This window comes from Danio rerio, chromosome 4 (assembly GCF_049306965.1).
Source record: "Danio rerio strain Tuebingen ecotype United States chromosome 4, GRCz12tu, whole genome shotgun sequence".
Taxonomy (NCBI): domain Eukaryota; kingdom Metazoa; phylum Chordata; class Actinopteri; order Cypriniformes; family Danionidae; genus Danio; species Danio rerio.
This window is the reverse complement of record NC_133179.1, coordinates 53,085,513-53,100,651: the sequence shown is the minus strand read 5'-3', so window position 1 is coordinate 53,100,651 and position 15,139 is coordinate 53,085,513. Positions and strand designations below refer to the sequence as shown.

At 34.5% G+C, this 15,139-nt stretch overlaps 1 protein-coding gene and 1 long non-coding RNA gene across 2 annotated transcripts in view; one reads left to right on the top strand and one right to left on the bottom strand.

Moving 5' to 3' along the window:
- Positions 1-15,139, bottom strand: part of LOC141381964 (uncharacterized) — a 1,176,553-nt gene that overhangs the window by 282,914 nt on the left and 878,500 nt on the right. The window lies entirely within an intron of this gene.
- LOC108179160 (NACHT, LRR and PYD domains-containing protein 3-like) overlaps positions 1,830-15,139 on the top strand; it is a 38,430-nt gene continuing 25,120 nt past the window's right edge. Inside the window, exons 1-2 of the mRNA XM_068220252.2 lie at positions 1,830-1,859; positions 2,196-2,345. The gene's annotated coding sequence lies outside the window, so the exon portion shown is untranslated. The remainder of the gene's footprint in view (positions 1,860-2,195; positions 2,346-15,139) is intronic.

Sequence of the window (15,139 nt, the reverse complement as noted above, 5' to 3'; positions counted from 1 at the left end):
ACTTGATAGCCTAAAGCATATTACATGAACAAGACCTGCCTTTCATCTCTTAGGACAGAGGTTCTCAAACTGTGATACGCGTACCACTAGTGGTACGCAGGCTTCCTTCTAGTGGTACGCAGAGGAATGAAATATGTCATGTACATGCTACACACATTTCAAAATATATCAAAAATGATGTATATAACATGCCATATATGACATATAGCCTATATTTCCGAGGTAATCTGCCACGTTTTTTTAACTGTGCAGAGTTGTAGCTGCTTTACTAGGCCTACTTGGCTACTATATTTCAATACTGCTCATTTTGGTGGTACTTGGAGAGACCATTTTTTTCTGAGGTGGTACTTGATGAAAAACGTTTGAGAACCTCTGTCTTCGGACAAATAATCATAGGTGTCTATAACAATACATGCTTGATTGCCCAGATCATTACAATCAGTACATCTGAATGGTGCCTTTTAGTAAGCATAGTTCTTCACCAATACCAGTTTAATACTTTATATAATTACACATGTGAGGCATCACAGTGGTGCAGTGGGTAGCATGATCGCTTGACAGCAAGAAGGTCGCAGGTTCGAGCCTCAGCTGTGTCAGTTGGCATTTCTGTGTGGAGTTTGCATGTTCTCCCCGTGTTTGTGTGAGATTTCCTCCAGGTGCTCTGGTTTCCCCAAAGTCCATAGATGTGGTATGCATGCAGTGTGTGTGAATGAGTGTGCATGTTTCCCAGTAATGGGTTGCAGCTGGAAGGGCATCTGCTGTGTAAAGCATTTGCTGGATAAGTTGGTGTTTCATTCCACTATGGTGACCCCAGATTAATAAAGAGACTGAGCTGTAACGAAAATGAATAAATATATATATGAGTAATATATCACACGAGGAGTAGTGCGATGTGGCCTTCTATCTGTTTTTGTATTTCTGTTTGTTGTAATGGCCTGTTGTTATTGCAATAAAAAAAAATAAATGAATATTTTTTTTAAAGTTCGATGTGGCTGTAGATGAGCACTGGTGGAAGGCATGTGTTATAGTGTACACTAGGCAATCGAGAACGATTGTCCCTCTACCTGTTGTTTCAATCCCCTGACAACTTTGCTCATCTTCAGAGCTCCTTCATCTGTCGAAGACAGCAAGAGTCCCGAGATGCTCACTGTCCAGAAAAGGAACCAAAAACTATGTCAAAACATGTGACTTCAGTGGTTCAATTGTAATCGAGTTCCAATAACATTTTGTGTGCTAGAAAATGTGGAAAAAAGCAGCCATTTCCAAAGTAGGAACTGTTGAAGCATAGTTGCTGTTTTTGCCTCTGTATTCTCTTCATTTGCATTCAGCAGAAGAAACTTAAACAGGTTTGGCTCAAGGATGAGTAAATGACAGAATTGTGATTTTTATGTTAACTGCTCCTTTATTGCTTCTGTAAGTAAAGGTAAATTAAATATTATTACTGAAGATATAGCTAAACAATGGCAGGAAACATTGAACACAGATAATAAGAGACAACAATTCATGTGGAAAAAAGGAAACTCTATATAGGCCTATGAAGATGTAGAAATAGAAAAGAAGAGGTCATAATTATGAGGATGAGATTTGGACTCAGATATTAATAGGAAAGTAATGTGTTGTAAACATATACAAATCATCATAAAGTGGATTAAAAAAGTAAAAAAAAAAATTTAGATTTAAGGTTTATGTGTGAGAGAGCAAATATAATGTAAAGTGAAAATCATGGGAGAACTGTACTAATAAGTCATGACTGCAACTGTAAGTGGTAAAAAAGCTAAACAAAAAAGACTTTTATTTTGGCGTGGCGCATGACGTCATCAGGCGGCGCTGCTTCAGCGCTGTGATTCAACTGGACAAAGGTTTGTTTGAAAACCTTTACACAGATATAAACCGATTTAAAGTTAAAGTTCTAAAGTTTTAGGGTTTTATACAATGCTATATTATGTTCCTGCTGTTGGAAAAATTATTTTAACCCTTTATACAACTATTATACTATTTTAGTAGTACTATTTTATTCTTAGTAACTGAAGGCTACTGTTTGAATAAAGTAACAGAAAAGTGTATAATAAGTGTTTTAATGAAACGTTTCACCTGATTTCTTTTTGTTAATTTCTCTTATATAAAAGAAACCATTGAAGCAAGTGTTGAAGAGAAGTTATTTTGTTTCTGTTTATTGTTTTGTTCATTTTAAACAGGATAAAGTGTCCAAACACAGAGAAAAACTCCTGCTGAAGCGACTGATCTCCACACTGTTATAAAGATGGCGTTTATTAAAGTGGAGAGTGAAGATGTGAAGATTGAAGAAACATTCACAGTCAAACAGGAAGATCAGCAGAAACAACCAGGTTAGATTTCATTCTCAAAGAACAACTCAGTCATTTGATTGTCATTCAGATATATTTTAATAATAAGAATACTAAATTAAATCCATCTTGCAGCCCTGAGTGTGCTGCCTAGTTTTCCTAAATGCACATAAGCACTCATTGAAAGACAGGAATGAGTTTTTTTCTTACTTGTTCTCATGTCTTTTCTCATTCTTTCATGTATCATTAGTCTCCCATTTTCTCTACCTTCTTGAGGTTATGGCTTTTCTTGTTCTGCTGTTTCTGTAAAGCATCCTCGAGCACTGATGCTACATAAAAAAAAATAAATAAAAAAAAAACAATATTAAAAAAGTTTAACTGAGCTGACGATATTTGACCTACAGTATTCTCATAGAAGATATCTGCTATTACAGTGATAGTGTTGGCTTAGTACTTTCTATTTGCATATGTCATATCAGGGCTCGAAATTAACCTTTTTTCTTGGTAGCACCGATGCTCCTAACTTTAAAAAGTTAGGCGCATCAGCCAAAATTTAGTCGCACCCACCAATTAAGAGCACCGTTACTAAAAGTTTTATACAAACAGATTTATTGCATTTGAAATCAACAGTTATCAAACTAACAAGCAAAAAATATATATATATGCAAGTGTGAGGAAAATATGTCTCAACGAAATCCCGTTATCACAAGAAAATACATTTTATAACATGACTGAGTGACTAAAGCATACACGGAGCGCTCACCGGCCCTGCACGCACTGCTTGAATGAATCTGTTAACGGTATAACTGTGCTGTTCTCACAAGTGCTGTCTGATATTGCACTGATGCTTTTGACATATACTGTACCTTATTATATGCATACATCATGTAAATAGCAATACTGTCTTTTGTTAGCGATATTAGTTTACTCAGTGTAAGCCCGTTTGCGATGCCGATGGTGTACGTAGTGTTAAATTTTACATATAGCTGTCCCTTGCACAGCGGACAGCATCTGGCGATTACATGAAGGATTAAACAGAAGCTCTCGTGCTAGATGTGGCAAACTGTTACCTGAAAACTTCATCCCACAGACTTTTAATAGCGGACTTGAAGCCAACGGAGTCTTTTATCCACTCTTGGAAAAGTTTAGATGGTGGATTAACATTCAGCACATGATCACAACTAAGATGTGTCATTATTTATAACTTTAGATGTCATGGTTTCTAAAACAAAATCTGCCAGTGTCATTTTCATTCTCATCTTTAGCGCTTTAGTTTTTTCGCGGTAGTAGCTCTCTCTGTCATCCCAAGCAAGAAGGCGCTGGCTGAGTGATTGACAGCTGACATTAACCAATCATTCGCGTTCAGTGCTAGAGCAGTGGTGGGCCAATAAGAAGAGCGCGAAGGCGGGGCAAGCATTACGGACTTGTTACTGCAGCAAGATGACATGACAACTGTTTTAAACCATTCCTGAGCGCTGCGTTTCCTGTTTCAAGTGCAGACAAAGAGCTTAGAGAGATGCATTCTGCGTGAATGTCTCCCGAATCCGCGCATGTGGTGAACATTTTGCAGTAAAAACTGGTGCACACAACAATTTTAAGCACTCGCAGAAATGCTCCCAAATATATTTTGAGGTCGCATAGATAAAATTTCGGGCGCATATGCGACCAAAATGGTCGCAATTTCGAGCCCTGTATATTGATCACAATTCTTCTTTATGGGATTAAACTTGTTTCTAGATCTCACAGATAGTATCTGAGTTAGAATTTCATCATTATTATAATAACTAAATACCAGGGCTATTGAGTTTAAACAGGGTTTCCGCTGGGGTCTTAAATTCTAAAATCTAAAATTTAGGCCATAAAAAGTCTAAACTTTTTATTCAAAAAGGCCATTTTAACTCTAACATAATGGTTTAATGATTTTTCTTACAATAATGTATTCATGTATTCACTGCTCAGGAAACTGACCTGGACAGATTGTTTTGCATAGATTTAGCTTATTATAGTTTTTAAAACTTTTAAAACATTTGTTCATTTTTTTATTTTAAAGAAAGTTTATTTTGAAAAACAGTGTGTGGATACAAGTAAAGCTTGCTTGTTTTTACACAATATTTAAAATATTTTGCCAAGAAATGTCTAAATATTGTATTATTCATTTATTATTGTATTATTAAATTTTTTTAATTATTAATTTTTTTTGATAGGGCAAACCAAAATATTTTCAACCTGGGCCATTTGAAAAATTCTTTAGCCTTTAGCCACTTATGAGTCTAAAAATTCAGTTATAACGATCTTCAGAAAATGTCTTCAAAAGTCTTACATTTTACTTGGTGAAACCTGAAAGACCCTGGTTAAAAGTATGTCAAAAATGTTAATTTCTCTTTGTTTACCAAATAGTGTATTGTGGCAAAAATTGTAAAAAGAGAGCAATTGCACTCTGGATAATTGTTTCTTTGGTGTTTTAGTCGCTGGTCAAATCAGTAAAATTGGGTTTGACCTATTTAGTTGTTTAAATAATTTTTTATCACAAAAGGAGCTCTGTATTTAGAAAATGGAGCTCATCAATACTTTAATCAGATCTTAAAACACACAGACATAAAGAATCAGCTTATGCCTCTCAACTATGGTGAGTTTTTTTCCTACAGTGCATGCTGGGAACTATTTATGATTGTTTTATGATTGTCTTAACATGCTCTGCAGCTAAACAAAAAAACATCTCTAACCACTGTTGAGATAGATACGCAGATTATGGATGTCTGTGTCTCTAAAGTGATTCAGATACTCAATGTGTTTTAATATAACACCACAGCTAAGGTCCACTCTCTTGAAAAACACTGAATTTGGTTTCTGATATGATAAACCATCAATTATACATAACTTGGACAGTAAAACATAATCTCTTATTGTTTTTTTCAAGAGTAAGAATCAATACAAGGTCAGTCAACCTGATTATATTTGCTCACTATACACTTGTCATGGCAAGCAAAGAAAATGAACATTAAATTTCATCAAAGAGCCCAAGTAAATCAACCACTTTTTTCACAATGGTGACATCAAGGGGAAAAAAAGATGTTTTTTTTTTTTTGTAAAAATGTAAATAACTAAAACAGTTCATTCTCAATAGATCTCATATGGACTTCTGTTTCTGCTTATTAACAGCAGGTGTTCATCATCAGTGCTCAATCAACACTTAATTAACCCCATCATTGTCTCATAAACTTTAACTCTGCTGCTGAGTAAATTTTTCTCTATTTAGAGAGGGAGCAAATGTTCTCTGAACTGAGTAAATTTTACTCTGAGGATTTTGCTGTGAATTAATAAATCGGTTGATGGAAAGTCATGATGCACATAACTTTTGAAATAAAAGCATAAAAACATGCGCATAACTGAGTAGGATAAACTTTTTATTCAATAAAAAAAAAACCTACCTAAACTACTCAAGCCCTTTTGCTGAACAAATTCCAGTATGAACATTAAAAAAAGGTTTTTTTTTCTTATCTTATGATAGGGCAGCTCGATTATGGGAAAAATTCTAATCACGATTATTTTGGTCATTATTGTAATCACGATTATTCAAAACAATTATCAGTTGAAGTCAAAATTATTCACCCTTCTGAACAATTTATTTATTTTTTTTTTTGTATAAAAATATTTCCCAAATGATGTTTAACAAATTCAGGTATTTTTCACAGTATTTCCTATAATATTTTTTCTTCTGGAGAAAGGCTTATTTGTTTTATTTCAGCTAGAATAAAAGCAGTTTTTAATATTTAGAAACCTATTTTAAAGTCAATATTATTAGCCTCCTTAAGCAATATATATTTTTGATTGTCTGCAGAAGAAACAACTGTTATACAATGACTTGCCTAAATACCCTAATTAAGCCTTTGAATGTCACTCCAAGCTGAATGCTAGTATCTTGAAAAAATATCTAGTAAAATAAAAAGTACTGTCTTCATAGGAAAGATAAAAGGAATCTGTTATAAGAGATGAGTTATTAAATCTAATATGCTTAAAAATGGGTTGAAAATAAATCTTTCCATTAAACAGAAATTGGGGGGAAAGGGTCATTAATAATTGAGAAGGGCTAATAATTCTGACTTTAACTGTATACAATGCACAGTTATTTTCCTATTTGTAAATGAGGAAAGGAAAATGAATACAATAGAATAAAAATATGAAATAATCTTTAAGCATCTTCACTGTAAGAAAAAAAACTTCAGCTACAAAAGTCCTGCAGTCAAGAGCAGTGAGGGATTTTCTCAGGCGGCAGCAGGAATATCGCACGCTGTCACTTTAAGAATAGTGCTGCTCTGATATGGTTTCTCTTTCGCGTGTCTTTTGATTCTCAGCTTGTTTGTTTATTACACAAATGAGGGTTAATATGAATATTCACTAAACACAGCACACTGACCCAAATGTGCATGTATTTGACCATTAAAGCCCTCACATTAAGATGGCGTTAGATGTGTGTGCTCTGCTCGTCTTTGAGGCTAAGCGCGTACACACAGAAGTCTCGTTTGTGCTTTTTTAAAACATGAATGATTCGAATGTACATGAATAAATGATGTGCATCCTATGCTGCAAAGGTTACATTACAGCACATGCTTTTAGTCATTTTCACGTGGAACTGAGCTTTGCAGAGCAACAAATGTGTACAACTGGAAAGGGGGCTGTATATGATGCAATAATCATTTATCTCGATTAATGTATTTTTATAATCATAGTAAGCTAAAATTGAAATTGGATTTTTGATTAATTGCCTATCATATGATAATGAAAATGAGTGTGAATGGACATCCTTGATTCATTGGATAGAAACGCTGATTTATTTACATATTTTTTATGCAATATTCCAGTTTTGCAAATAAATCACACAAAGAAGTCATGTTTGAGAATGGCTTGTCCTTCTTTAATGAATAATGAGCTTTAATTCACAGACCTTCGACAGGGACATGTACTGTAACTAGATTAATGGGATCATTACTCGTTCTAAAAACTATATTTAGCACTGCTTACATTCTTATTATTCAAATATTTTATATTCAGTCTTCAACTTTTCCACAACACACATATTGAACAACAAATTAACATGGTACATAGCTACAGACATACTCGCACCCCATAAATAAAAATAAATTAAATAAATCAATCAATCAAAATATATAAAACAAATTAGGGATAACCTCTCACTTAGGATATAATAACCCCTGAGCGTTCAATGTGGGATAGGAAAGGCTGTCAAACCTCATAAAAGTTTTTTTTGTAGAGCCTCAGATGGTGTAATTAAAGTGCTCGAGTTTAAGATGTGATTACACTTCTAATATTCAATGTTTGTTTGATGGCGGGTTTGTTTTTTTGCTCCTGAGAAGAATCAGGCGTCTGGCCAATTAAGAAGAAAAGCCAAGGATTTCTATATGATTAGCTGACAGGTACATTTCTTCTGGCACTATACCAAAAATTGAGGTCAAAGGATTAGGATTAATATTTTTATTACATTTAAATGAAAATGATCTAAAAATATTGGTCCAAAATCTATGTAATCTAGGGCATCCGCAGAACATATGACTCAGATCTGCTGGCTCCAAACCACATGTGGAGCAAGATGAATCTGACCCTGGATAAATTTTTGCCAGCTTGTTCCCAGATAGGTGAAGCCTATAAAGCACCTTAAACACCATGTCTAATACATACAGAAGATGAGTGTACCAGTTCTATGGCATATTGCCAGGCTGTATCTGATATTTTAAATCCCTGTTTGTCTTCCCATTTTTGCTTTATATGATTTAGGGAAGGAGTGGCAGTTCTTTGGATCTCTTCATATAACATGGACATCATACCCCTTTGATATGGGTTTATATTTACCAATTCATCTAACCAGCATGCTTATGGTTGGTTCAGTGAAGGAGAGAAGTCTTTTTTTAACAAAACTACGGACCTCAAGGTACCTAAAAAATAGACTGGGGAATTTCAATGTCTGTTCTTAACTGTTGAAATGAGATAAATATGCCATCTTTAAACAGCTCTTTAACACAGTTAACTCCCTTCCTAGACCATCATTGGAATGCTGAATCTATAAGAGAGGGATGGAATAACGGATTTAACAAAATGGGAGCAGAAGGCAATGCTTGTTTATTATTAAAGTGAGGTCTGAGTTGTGACCATATTCTGAGTTATCCATTAATAACTGGGTTTTTTGTAGAATTTTGTTTACTCACTGGAATCGAAGCACAAAGTAGTGAACATAAAGACACTGAATTAGACGTGTGCTTTTGCATCAGTAACCAAAGTGGGCCCTCATCATTACAAATGTTGGAAAGCCAGAACAGTGTTTCTATAATCAGTTTGTGTAAATTGGCCGTACAATAATAGGGTATATGCCGAAGCATGCTAATAGGACTTTTAATTTGCTAGTAACCTGGGTTAAGCGCTTCCGGTAAACTGTATGCGAATGCAAATATCTGTGCATTTAAGGTCTGCTTTCTTTAGAAATCAGCAATCTCCACTGGCCGAGTGATATCTGATATAAAGTGGGTCTCAGATTGTACAAGAAGCAGTGCATTAAATTACATTTTTTCCCGCCATGTCTTTATAATATGAGCATTTAATTTACTCCAGTATATTAAATGGAACTTCTGCGCTAGCCTGCCGATTCTGATGGGTGAGTGCTAGTAAAATGCCTTTTGTCTTGTTTTATGCTTGAACAACTAAATGAAGGCCAAAGTTTATTTACTGAATGTGATTTCATTACATTACAAGATCGATGCTGTAAAAGGAACCGTATGAAATGGAAAAAAAAAGAATCACAATAACGGGTCACCGGAAGTTTATCAGTATGGGAACAACTAGGGCTGGGCGAAATGGCAAAGAAAAATCTAGATTTTTTATAAAGTTTGACCGATTCACAGTTTCGATTTTTTTTTATTTTTTTTTATTGTGTAACTATAGTCAACTTAAAACATTACAGCAACATGACTGAAATAACATTCTCTTTATAAGTAACTTGAAAAACCATCTGGTTAGAAACACTGTATTTTTAATGCCAAGGCCTACATAGATTTTCAATGAAGATTATTTTTATTTTTTGCTTGTAGCAAGGATGAACACAAAAATCTTTTAACAGAAGGCTGTTCCATACCTAAAAAATACACACCGTCACCTTAGAATTATTAGGTTCTATCTGACATTTTTGTCAAAATTGAGTTATTCACATATTCTTTTTAAATGGCAACTTATTTACATTATGGGATGTGTTTTTATTCATTATGGGATGTACGTTGTTTACATTTTAAGGCTTTTTATTTAAAAAACAAAAAAGGTGTATCTACAAAGTTGAACTCTAGCTTGGCTCTATAAGGTTCTATCTGTGAGCCAATCAGCATTTTTAATGCATGCCCAAGGACCAATTAGGATTAGCTTTCTTTGTCATTTCGCCGGACTGCTCCATTGACTGCAGGAAACACCAGAAAGACAAAATCACTCAAAATCAGAGTCGACTAAATAATGCCACACCACACAAAATTTAAATGTGTGTAAATGTGATGATTTAGAAGCATTTCTTGACACTGAGATTCATTCATTCATTTTCTTTTCGACCCTTTATTAATCTTGGGTCGCCACAGCGGAGTGCAAACTCCACACAAAAATGCCAACAGACCCAGCCAAGGCTCGAACCAGCAACCTTCTTGATGTGAGGCAATCGTGCTACCCACTGTGCCAACGTGTCGCAAACATTGAGATGAAATGCTCAATTTTATATTGTTGAAAAAGAAAGGAATATTTAAAACTTTGTATATTAAATGTAAAATATTGTGTATTTATAGTCAGTGAAACAATTTTCAGTGTTTATTAAACTCATTTGCTCATAGTCTGTTTCTTTTAAAGTCTATAAGTTTAATATTAAGCCTTGAAGGGCAAATACTTAATTTATTACATGGGGCATATAATTCAATAAATATAATTTAATAAATTAATTATTATTTAAATAATAATTATTATTTAAATAATTAATTTATTTAAAGTATAAAATTTTATAAATATGAACATAATAATTAGATAAAATTAACAGCTGCACTGGAAAAAAAAAATGTACAGCCTTGTATGCTTAATTTTAAAAGAGAAAATATTTATTCTAAAACATGAAATAAATGTTACAGAAAGCAAAATTTTAACTTTCTCAAGCATCAACATATTGTTACAACACTAAACTATATATATTTTTATTGTATTTCTTGATAATTAATGCTTCAATGAATGATCTGCCAGATAGAACCTTATAATTCCAAGCGGAAAAATGACTTTTCAGAATGAGAAGGTGGTTTATTTACTCCACTTTGCAAATGTAAGAGAACTTTGATAATTTACATTTAGAGAATCCTTAGGGTCTCTGTCATGATAATGTATGAAAGAGATCTGTTACACACATGTTGTTTGCTATATAGAATGCAAAAACTTTGAAGCTCAATATCTCAAAATGATTCAGAACGCAGATAGAACCTTATAATTCCAAGGTGATGACGCATTGTTGAAAACCCTGCGAATCCAAACCCTATCATATTAATGATTAAGCATAGACATTTAAAGAATTAGTTATTCTTGCGCTTATGCATCCACAACTTCACACATTATACAAAGTGTGTGCAGTGTATGTTACCTTATGGAGTCACTCTCTTGGCATTGCATATTGGGAACGCATAAAACCATGTTATGTGCGATTCCTTATTATTCAATGAGTTCTGTCCCTAATCCGCTGGTCAGGTAATCAAAATGTCGGCTACTTGATATTTAACTATGGGTGAGTCGCGGGTAGATAAGATCAATAGCCATAATTACGCAACGCATAATCTAATTTTAAAAATCATGCGACCATCATCTCACAATGTTTAATAATAAATAATCCTATTTTTTATTAAAACAAAAGCACTGATTTAGCACTGACAAGCCAACTGAAGAGAAACAAGCAACCATCACAGCAACTGCAGCAAGCACTTTTTTCGAAGCTCAGCTCTTTTTTTTTGCACTTGATTATTATTACTTGATTAAAATACAGCACTGAAATTAACAGGCAAATGTTTTTGAGCGAAAAAGTCTATTTGTAGGATATCTGTAAACGCAATCTGAGCCAATGGAGAAGTTGTGTCGCCTAATAATTAAGTTAATTCTAATAAAATGAAAGCCAAAATAAACAATTCATTGCATTTTTTGTTTGATAAAAATAAACAGAAACGAAAAAAAGAAAAAAAAAGGATGGCTAGTTTGTATTATTGTGCTTTAATATTAACAAAAATATGCTTAGTCCATTTAAGCTTAACGGCTATATACGCCGCCAATAAACAAGCCATTAAAAAATTATTATTTCACTGTGTACTGGGTTATTATTTATATTTTAGGCAAGGCAAGGCAAGTTTATTTATATAGCACATTTCATACACAGTGGCAATTCAAAGTGCTTTACATAAACAAGAATAAAAGAAACAAGTAAAATAAAAATAAAAACAAATAATAAGCAGTTAGTAAGGATGATGGCAGTATTATTACTGATCAACAGGAAATAAACGATCAATTTTAAAACTTCTATAAACTCTTTGCAGCTCTGTAAGAACGTTGCAGAACGTATTGAGAGCTTTTTTTAAAAATTATTTAGAATTACCATCCCTCTGTGATTCAGACCAGTTGGCATTAGAAGGAAATATAACACCTTCTGAAATTGAAAATGCAATCAAAAAATTGAAAACCTTGGGTTTTGGCCCTGGATTCTGTTCCTGGGTTAAAATTTTATATTCCAGGCCCCAAGCATCCATTCGAACAAATAACATAATTTCTAAATGCTTTCCACTAGGGACAATAAAAACTAAATGTAGCATGTCTCCCTGTCATTTAAAATGTGCAATTCATAACACAGTAGAGCTGTTGGCCTATATGCAGTGTAATCTTTTAGGGTGATGTTGGTTACTGCACACCACGTTATTAAACTCCCATGCCTCTGAGTTAGATTATGTTACCCGGTTTTAAAAATAAAAGGCATTTAAAATAAGAACAAGTAACAAATAAAATTTTGAGCGTAAAGAGCTCAAAGCCGGCATATAACTAAAAGCAAGATTATATCGTTATATATATTCCATTAACAATACTTATCTAAATATTTATACATATACATGGTGTTTATTGAGATTGTGTGATCTGTATAGGCTGTCTGATCTATACAGAAGCCTGGCTGATTTCATCCAATCAGCGTGGTTCAATCTAAGTTCATTAATCTGGTAGCAAGAAGTTCAATGGCAATGTCAAAGAGCAGAGGGGACAGAGGGCAGCACTGTCTCCTTCCCCTAGATAGTGGAAAGCATTTAGAAATTATGTTATTTGTTCGAATGGATGCTTGGGGCCTGGAATATAAAATTTTAACCCAGGAACAGAATCCAGGGCCAAAACCCAAGGTGCTTTTCTGGTTTTAAATTTTTTGATTGCATTTTCAATTGCAGAAGGTGTTATATTTCCTTCTAATGCCAACTGATCTGAATCACAGAAGGATGGTAATTCTAAATAATTTTTAAAAAAAGCTCTCAATAGGTTCAATTTTGTTTACCTCAGAGCTGCAAAGAGTTTATAGAAGTTTTTAAATTGATCGTTAATTTCCTGTTGATCAGTAATAATACTGCCATCATCCTTACTAACTGCTGCTATAAAACCAGCTGCTGAGGATTGTTTCAGTTGGTAACACAATAACCTGGCAGCTCATTTCCCATGTTCATATTGAATCTAGCGTGATCTTATGTGGAGATCCTCTGCATTTTCGTCTGTCAAGAAGTCATATTCCGCTTGCAGAAGAAGTATTTTCTTATGGAGCTCTTCGGAAGGTGATGTTGAGTGTAGCTGATCAATTGTATTAATTTTATTCATAATTTCTGTAAGCCGTTTTGACTTTCTTTTATTTGCACAAGCTTGATATGACATAATCTGTCCTCTTATATATGCTTTCAGAGTATCCCATAGGATACTATAACTCACCTCTGGGGACTTGTTGGTCTCAAGAAAGAAACTAATTTGAGCATCAATAAATTTTACAAAATCGTCGTCTGCCTAGAGTTTTGAGGTAAACGGCCATGTACGTTGGGGGATTACATTGCCTGGAAAACAGCTTTAGTGAAACTGGACAATGGTCAGAAATAACAATACTACCATAATCTACTTCTGACATAAGGGGAAGTAACTGCTTGTCCAGGAGAAAATGGTCAATCCTGGAATAGGTTTAATGCACAGGTGAGCAGAAGGAAAATTGCTTGGAAGATGGATCTTTAAATCTCCAGGGGTCACTTACATCATATGTCTGAAGGAAGAAGTTGATGCATTGTGCTGGCTGACTTAATGTATTACTCGAAAAGGTACAGCAAACTAGTGTGAGCATACACATCGACCAGGACCACAGACATGTTAAAAAGTTAATCTTGGGTTATTATGTATCTGCCATTTTTATCCAACACATTTGACTCCAAAACAAACTGTACATTCTTATGTTTGAGTACAGCAACGCCCCTACTTCTGCTATTGAAGTTAGAATGATATATTTGTGTATAGGCTCCTCTATTAAGTTTAGAATAGTCTTTTTTTCAACAGATGTGTCTCCTGTAAATATACAGTATAAGAGTTTAACTTAAGATTTGCGAACACCTTGATTCGTTTCACTTGGTGTTTTAGCCCCCGCACATTCCAACTGGTAAAGTTTGTCTGTACTCCACCCATTTTATGGAGGGCTGTTAAAAACATTTTTCAGAAGCATCCGAAAGGTATCTGTGGGTTTTGTATGTAGGGGGTGTGTGGGAGAGAGAGAGAGAGAGAGAGAGAGAAAAGGGGTGATCGCACATACACTTATAAACACGAAACAACACAATATTGAAACCTTGTGTGTTTACTTGCACACGCTTCCAGCTACTCCCACTCTTAACTAGCTGACCATGTGGGACCTCACGTGTAAAACAAAACCATTTGAACAGCTTTTGATGTTTTACTATAAAGCAACCCCATTACTGACAAAATATACTTGAGAACTACAAATAACAAACAAACATGTGCTATAATGGTCATTTAAAAGTTTAACAAAGTAAACAAAATTTTAAGTTTCACATGAGGACCTCAACAGTTTGCGTTATCGACTGCGGGATGAAGGCTTTTGGCAGCTGACTCCATGCCAGGGAGATAGATCGTTAAGTTGACTGAAAGTACACTGCACTGAAGTCTTTGGTGACGTACTCGTTCACAGACATCACCAGCACTTCAGTAACAAAACTCTTGCTTCGATACGTACTTTTGCTTTTTTGTTTCTCACAGCCAATCGTTAAGTTTACATTGCTCGTCTCAACCTGGTTTCTCTCCTCATTTCCCTGCACTGCAACAGTTCAGTCAACTTCTCTTTCTTCCACACACCATATGATGCTGCCCTCTTCAACTCTCCTCTTCCTCCTTTATGCTTTCACCTATTTTCTTTTTGCCATCCCATGGGAGGAAGACCAATTAAACAATGCTGACTGTTGTCACAGAAAACCAACAAATATAAATGTATGATAATATGCTGTCATGACTTTGCAATAATTTTTTTTGTTGTAATAGAGGCCAATGAAGACAAAATGGCCATGAATATAATGAAAAGGGAGTAAATTTGCCCAGAGTGTATTGAGTTTTGTAATTTCAAAGCATTTTTCCAGAATATGTCAGAAAAAGATGTACCCAAATATCAGTCCGTTTCCTTAAACACAGAGAAAGTTTTGGCCAAAATTAAGCCTCAAAATTAACCCAGAATGGATGAAAATGACCCAACAGCGCACAAGGGGAAAGGTGCAGAGATG